The sequence below is a fragment of the Pygoscelis adeliae genome, unplaced genomic scaffold (genome assembly GCF_000699105.1).
Source record: "Pygoscelis adeliae isolate BGI_AS28 unplaced genomic scaffold, ASM69910v1 Scaffold96, whole genome shotgun sequence".
NCBI classification, from domain to species: Eukaryota; Metazoa; Chordata; class Aves; order Sphenisciformes; family Spheniscidae; genus Pygoscelis; species Pygoscelis adeliae.
Genome location: NW_008824935.1, coordinates 2,822,386 through 2,830,262, shown reverse-complemented (window position 1 = coordinate 2,830,262; position 7,877 = coordinate 2,822,386). Strand labels below are relative to the sequence as shown.

General features: G+C 37.5%; 1 protein-coding gene across 1 annotated transcript in view; it reads right to left on the bottom strand.

Moving 5' to 3' along the window:
• The window catches only part of LOC103918098 (protein kinase C epsilon type-like), a gene marked incomplete at its 3' end in the record, with an annotated part of 202,841 nt that overhangs the window by 13,794 nt on the left and 181,170 nt on the right, over positions 1 to 7,877 (bottom strand). The window lies entirely within an intron of this gene.

Here is a 7,877-nt window from a genome sequence, read left to right as displayed (position 1 = left end):
GAAATCCACCAAAAAATCCCAGCATCCCCTGGTCCCCATACACTCAGAAAGTGCTGACACAAGTGCAAGAAAGCTGACTACAAATACATATTATCAAGCAGAACAAAACTCCATCCAGAACTGATTACTTTGTAGAATTCCTGATCAAGATCTGAGCTTCAGGCTCTAATAATCCACTTTGATACTAATACACTTTCAGCAAAATGTTCAAGGGAAGGAAGTTGTTCCTCTTAACCAACTCCTGTTCAATTGCATATGAGATTTAATGGCAGAGGAAGTAAAAAATGAAGTTGATATATCTCAGAATGAAAACCTTTGGAAAAAATCCTCCAGAGTGCATTGGGTCTTTTTTCCCCAAGGCTTTATTTTGAAAAGTATCACTAACACCTCCACAGTATTCTTTATGCACTAAGCAAAAGCTGAGGATAAATCAGCAGTGAAGAATAGTACACAGTTGTTAATGAAAGACAGATTTTACAAGCATTCCTTGAGCCACTTCTGTCTCTGCAAAATACAATATCAGATATGGAGGGGACCACATTCAGTCATCCATTGCCAACTGAATCTATGTATTCACTACATCAGTGCATATAACACTTTGAAATGTATTTAACACTTGTCATTCTCTGAATTTCAGCTACCCTGAATCATTACGATGGCCTAAAGATGCCAACTTTGGTCTGTTGCATGCTCTTCTGTACACGAGAGTTCTCCAAGCAACAGTACAGTATTTAACAATAACACAAAGAAAATTAAAAGTCTGAGAACAACTCAAATCTATAATGGTCTCAAATTCTTTTACAAACACTGCAATAAACCCTATTTTTGAGGGTTGTAAAATTAAAAAGTATTGATTTGGGAATTCCTAGAAAATGGTCTTAAATTAAGCCAATGGATGGATATCCCGGGAAACTACAGAGCACAGACCCACGAATCAAGATAATTTCTTTCACTGCGCAGCAAGGCCTAAAACCCATGACATTAGCAAATTCATTTATGCACTAAAAAGCCTAAGCTCCTCACACATTAACATCTTACAAAAACTTCATAGTCAGAATGGGTTTTCACCCTAAGAAGACACATCTGTGTGACGGCCAGAATGGCATTACTTTTCTATTCTAAGTGAGCTCTCAGTAAATAAACATTGACTTATACACAAAGCTGCCCCTTTTATTTATGCCAAAGAACAATAAAAAAGCAATGGCTCTAGGTTCCCCTTCAAGAAAGAGATAAGAAGTACCAAATAGTTATCAACTATGTTTATTTTTATGTTGTCAATTGTGTTTATTTTTATGCATTAAGCAGAACTCTGATGTCTAAAAAATACCACAGCCCCTCTAGAGAAAGACTGTCTTCCACAGAGAATACGTAACAAGTAGTTGGAAATCCTACCAAAGACTCCTACTTTGAGCTCCTGAATAATATATTGACTTTACAAAGCTGCTGGAAATCTTTTAAAAGTTGTTATTGTTATAGGAAATAGTTCTATATCAACACAGAACTGTTCTTTTGGTTATCATCCAGATTGTAGAATTTGCTAAAGTATGCAGCCTGGATGTGAGAAAGTTAAAATCCCACTCTCCTGGCAACAGTTCCCAAAAAGTTATCTGCTTATATGAAATGAACAAGATGTTCTGACAGTGCACAGTTCACACTTGATACGCTAATCAGTCTACAATACCGCTCTTTTCTGCTCTTTTTTTCATCTGAAGTGTAATTCTTCACAGAAAAAGCACCTGTAATTTTACAGAGCAGATAAAAATCCTCTTCTTGTTTTGGCTAAATAAACACAATATCATGACACTATTTTTTTTTTTTTAACCAACAAAGTCTTAAAACTAATTTTACTGTATTACCTTCAGTTCTATATTTAATACTGTTATGAAATTCCATTTTTCACTTACAATACTTATAGTTAAAACACAACAACAAAATAGTGTCTTTTTCAGAAATGCACTGACTTGAAAACAGCTACAAGCAATACACCAATCCTGAAATCACCAGATTAAATGGCAGGCCTCAATTATGTATGGCATTTCCACACAAACAGCATCTCTGTGTGTGAAAAGGATGCTCGAACAGCTCAGGGAAATGTAGTTTTCTTGGTCTGTCTTGGATAATGTTAGAGGTTCGTTAGCCAGTTCCCCCAAAACTGTCTCTCCTGCCAGTCTGCTGTTCCACATTTATCACTAAAGACTAGTAGTTGGCCAAACCCGTGCACTGCATCCTGCTTTAGTGTTGAACTGCAGTGATGAACTGCATGTCCAAGAGCAGTGACTCCCCAGCGGTGACTCTGCCTCTACCTCACCTCTCATTACAGCCCGCGTAGAGTCCCCACCTTGCCAGTCGGCAGCAGTACTTGTTTGGGGGCGTTGGAGTAGCATCTGGCATTACAGTGCATGACTGGACACTAGATGACTGGACGCCAGCCTTTCATCAAAGCAGACCAAGTCACAAGAGAAATTAATTCACCCATGAGCTTTACACTCAGTTTACATCAAGTTCAGCTAGCTTGTTCACTGTTACACAACAAAAACACATAAGCAATGCTTTTCCACAGTCCTCAAGCAAAACACTGCCACGTCTTGCACGATCCACATTGCTGCTGTGGACCACAGGCACAAAACCAGGCAGTAACTTTCCCAGGTGACTCAGAAGCGGATGATCACATCTGTCCTGGCTCATACCCAGGGTTGTGAACCACTCATTTCTAGTAGCACTAACAATAGTCTTATGTTTAAATTAAAATCCATTTATCTGATACTGAACAGCCACATTAGAGACGTTCATTTAACTGTCTGAAGACATCTCCTTAGAAAGGGAGCTACACTACTCTCCCCAAACTTCTCTCATTGTTTGCAAGCCGGAAAGCAGAGATCACTAAATGCTATCAGAAAACAGGGAGTACCCCCAACATTTGTGTGATACCGCCAACTAGTGCTTTCAAGACATACTTTAGAAAATATGAGCATCCCAAACAAAACTGGCCTTTAAATATATCTTAAAAAGTCTTACAGTGGTATAGGATAGATTCTAGAAAATACCATTAGGATACTGCATAGTGCCCAATCCTGGCATTTCTATTCTTAGCAGAGGAGTTCTAATGAAAATTAAGTGGATTTGCTGTAGTCAGTCTATAAGCAAGTTCCAATATAAACAACAATTTCTTCTCACAGTATTTCTACCAGGTAGTCACAGAGGGTTATCGTTTCTTCAGTAAAAGCTGCTTCTTTATGTAACGTACATTCTGTTCCCTGTTTTGATTTTGAGTCCTTCAGCCCTTTATATTATTCAGTTTATCTTTTTTTTAATACATTTCTTTAACTTTCATTTTCAAAAGAAGGAGTAAGAAAGGCTCATGATAATTTCCAAGTGTTCGTGGAGAACACTGTGAATGCAGCACACTGAGTTTAGGCTTTATATGATGGTACTTGAGAACTGGTAAATTTATAACTAATTTCGTCTCAAAACTATACCCAGTAATGCCACTACTTCTTTTCATTGCAGCCAAGAGTAACTCTAGTTATTTGGAAAACAATAGCATATAATTGTTTTTTTAGACTCATACGTATATACAAACATATTGCCTACAATTTCAAAGATTGAAAAGACTTGCAGGCTGAACTCCAAGCTCTTAGAGAAGTGTTACAAAAGTCAGAAGTATTTGGCATGCAAAACTGCACAAAATTCACAAATACTTGCAAAATGGATGTTTAAATGAACTGTCTAGAACCACATTTAACACTGTTAATCATGTAGTATCTCTTAAGTATGTATTATAAGTCACAAGTTAAAAGATAAGAAAGCGACACATAGCAACGCTCAAAGGGCACAAGATTGGAGGAAAAAGACCCTGTACACCAAATAACAAAGGCTGGAACATGGCAGGTCTCATTTCATACTAAAATGGTTTCAGCATAAATGAGAAGGGTTCAGTGTGGAGCACTAACTGCAACAGGCAGAACTACCCTGTGTAGCAAAATGTCCCACTTCCATTCCTTATCCTCTATGTTGTAAGTACTTACAGAATTCTCACAACAAACAAAAAAAGGGAAAAAATATTGCAGAAAAAGAGAGAGAGATTACATGCACAGAGAGGTTTTTCAGCATTTGCTATTGCTCCGAATGATGTCTTCTAAAAGGGAACACGCTGGGCGCTTCCCTTAATGTGGAGGGACTGGCATCGAACAGTGACAGCATTTGGGGAAGAAAAAAAAAAAAATCAGATGTTTTAGTTAAATGGCTACTGCCCCCTCAAAGCCAAACTGTAGGCCATGTACAACGGTAATGCTCACAGCAACAGGTATAGCTGCCAGGTAACCCCATGCAACAGAACACTGACACCTCCACAGCACTTCTGGCACAAAGTGCTTTTCACCCCGGGTGTCTCTTGGGTGTCTTCACGTTCCCGTCACCCACAACTAAAACCAGCATCCAGAAAAACCAGCTGGTTTAACACCAACCCTTAATAATTACAACAGAGCCTAACTGAACAAAAAATGCAAAGGAATAATGATTGTACTGATGTTTTATTGCTGAAGATTAAAGTTAAGAGCTTTTGTATCCTATTTAAACCTGACCACTTTAACCAGTATGTATGTACTGAAATAGAGCTTTTGTTTTAGCACTATATAACATCTAAAGGGAGGGAGAATATTGAGACAAGAGAGGTAATTTGCCTAAAGTTATGTCGGTAAGTGAGAAGGGGCAGGAACAATGTCCAGGACTTCTCAGGTTTCAGGACGGAGTGTAACCAGATCATTATGCATCAAAATTAGGTCTCAAAGGATTATTCCCAAACTCTATTTTGGGCCTCTACAGTAGAAGCATATATACTGTCATCAAGATTTCTCCAGGCAGAAACTGTTACAGGATTTTGCTTTTAAGGCTTTAATCTTCTTTAAAGAAAAAAAAAAAGAAAAAGAAAAAAGCTAAACACCCCCATATATTTACATTTTTATCTCCTTTCTTTTAAAAAAGCCTTGCTTAGTAGTTAACACACGCAACAAACTAGTTTTGTAACTTTGAGATAAAAAATAGCAAGGTAAATGCTACAATATAATTTCATAAAGCTGTTACTGACGAACACACAAATTAATTGGATAGTTTATCACAGTCATAGAAAAAGCATGCAATTTTTCTATGTCTTTTTCTAGGAGTACAGTATTTCCAGACTATTTCTTTAACAAGGAACAAACACACAGGTTTTGCTTACTATATCTCGAATCTGCTTTCTTTAGGAAAGCTAACAGGAAATTTCTTGTTTAATAGGAGAAGAATCCGATCCTTAGATAACACTGCATTGTTAAAGAAATCAAAGATGATGAGTGTTACTAAAGAAATGAAAAAATGCTCACAGAATGGGTGAGTTTTAGAAAAGACAGGTGTCTTGACAAGTCATGTCTGTTAACATGAGCTATTTACTGAATGCATTGAAGAACAAATTGCATTTTAAAGTATATCAAGCCCCAATATGGTGGGTGGCTTTGTCATATGGGCTCAGGCTCAAATTTATTTGCCTTTGAACACATTGCTTATCTTTAAATGCTTAAATTCTTGTCTAAAAGAGAGATTCTGCCTATATGTATTTAAAGATTTCCCTTGACATGCAAACAGATAAAAGTGATTGGGATTGTAACAGAAACACATTTTTGTTTCAGGGCTTGTTTTACTTTCCTTTTTTTTAAAAAAAAAAACAACCCAAACCTATAAAGCTATCCAAATGATTATTTACACATGGTTCAAACCTTCTCTACATACTTAATTATTATCATGAACACATTCATTAGCTCACTCAGAGCTGAAGGGACAACAGTAACTCCCCACATCCTTTCAAATGGAAATACTTTCACATTCCATTCACTTAATAAAGGAGAACGTAAAGTCCAGAAGTACTAAAGAGTCTTGTAGAAACGAAGGTCTGATTACAATTTCAGCACATGGAGAAGTCTGATTTAGTTTTCAGAAATGTCCCAATCTTGCTGGCTGGCAATAATTTGGACCAAGTGTTCAAAACCAGGAGCAGGAAGCCTGGTACCTGAAGGGACACTGCTGCCACGGGTGCAGGCCATCTGCTCTGCTGCAGCAGAGGTTGAGGGGGAGGGAGGATTGATTCCTGTATGTGCTGAAGCAAAATTCTCCTTCAAATGACTTTGACCCTTTCCTTAAGAAAGCCTCCAAGATGAGCCCTCACATGTTTCTGCTCTCCATCTGCACAGTGCCCGCAGAATTAGTGACAACTTACACAAGCTTAAGGTATTAACAACATGCAATTACACATGGTCTTCTTCAGATGATCATACAGCATGTTTTAATAAATCTAATATTTAATGAACAGACTTGTTTATAGGAACTGTTGACTGGACAACTGGTAGGGGATGGATATATATATATAGGATGCTACATCCATTTTTTAGACCCCTGGGGGCTCACACAGATGACAGGGGTACTGACCTCATCTTAGAGGGTGAATGTAGCAATTCCTACAGATAAACAGCTGTCAGATCCACAAAGTAAGCAAATCAGAGATAGATTCCTTCTACATCCTCTCAATTTCTTCATTGGTGGTATTTAACATTAATGATTCTAAGAAATATGGTAGTTCTGAAATAAAAAACCTGTAACTACAATTTTCACATTACATTTTATTTGGCAAAAGAAGTTCTATTGCTAGAAATACCACAGGGAAGTGCTATATGACAGGTTTTCTGAAAAGTCCATTTCACATCTCAAGGTTTTTAAAATAAAATTTCAACTTCCAAGACTTTTTCCACAAGACAGAATTTAGAGCTTTTTCAGTTGGAAAGGAGACAATGTCACAGACAACAGGACAAAAAAAAAAAAAATTCCATGCTAACTAAGGTTATTTTGGTCTTCCAGTGTTACCTCTCAGGAGGAACAAACAGCCTCACTCTAAACACAGTGCCCTTATGTCAATAAATCTGCAGCTGAAATCAGAGAGGTGGAAATGCATTCTACATATGGTAAATACTAGAACTATTATTCAGGAGAAAAATCTTACTCCACGGAATGTAATGGGTTTACTCATGTAATAACTAGTGATGTAAAATAATAATTTGTAAAATGTAGAACAGTTTTTGTGCCGTAACTTCATGTGAGAAACTTACAGGAAGAAAATTAATTTAGTTTGTGGCAGTAACATTCAGTTCATGTTGATATAGTGTTAGTAATGAGTAGTATTAGAAGCCTGGTGTTAGTATTGATAGTGTTAAGTCCTGACAGGCTAACAAGGTGCAATAACTCTTATTAAATCAACTACTTACTGAAGCTAAAAAAGTACATCACCTTTTGAATGAAGAAACTACATATATAATACATTATATTATTATTATTCTAAGATTATTATAACTATGATCAGACCAAAAGCCACCCTTGAGATTAGATTTCCCTACCCTTATTGCTGCAAGTCTGCAAACATGTCCGGCAATGTGATTGCAGCGTGCTCCTCAGAGCATGCCCAGTGCTTGTGGTGGTGGATAATCTGGTGACACATGCTTATATTGACTGTCCTTTGGCTGTCTTCAAGGAAAGAAGGAAAATGGGACAAAACATCACAGTCAAGGCTGCTGTGGAAGATGAACTTTCAAAGTGGTGTACACATGCATGATTATTTTAACACAGCTCCAGGCTATGGAAGTATCTGCAGGGTCAACTGACCTCTCTGCAGGGTCAACACCTGAGCTGCTGGCATTTCTCAGTTCCTGGAAAGGAAATGGTGTTGTAATGCAAAGAAGGAAAACAAGTATTGTGAAAATTTCAGGACAAAGCCCTTTTCCCAGGGGTAACTATTAAACCAGGCAGATCCCGAATGACAGTATTTTAAGCATGTGTTTGTGACAGATCGAGAAGTTCAGCAG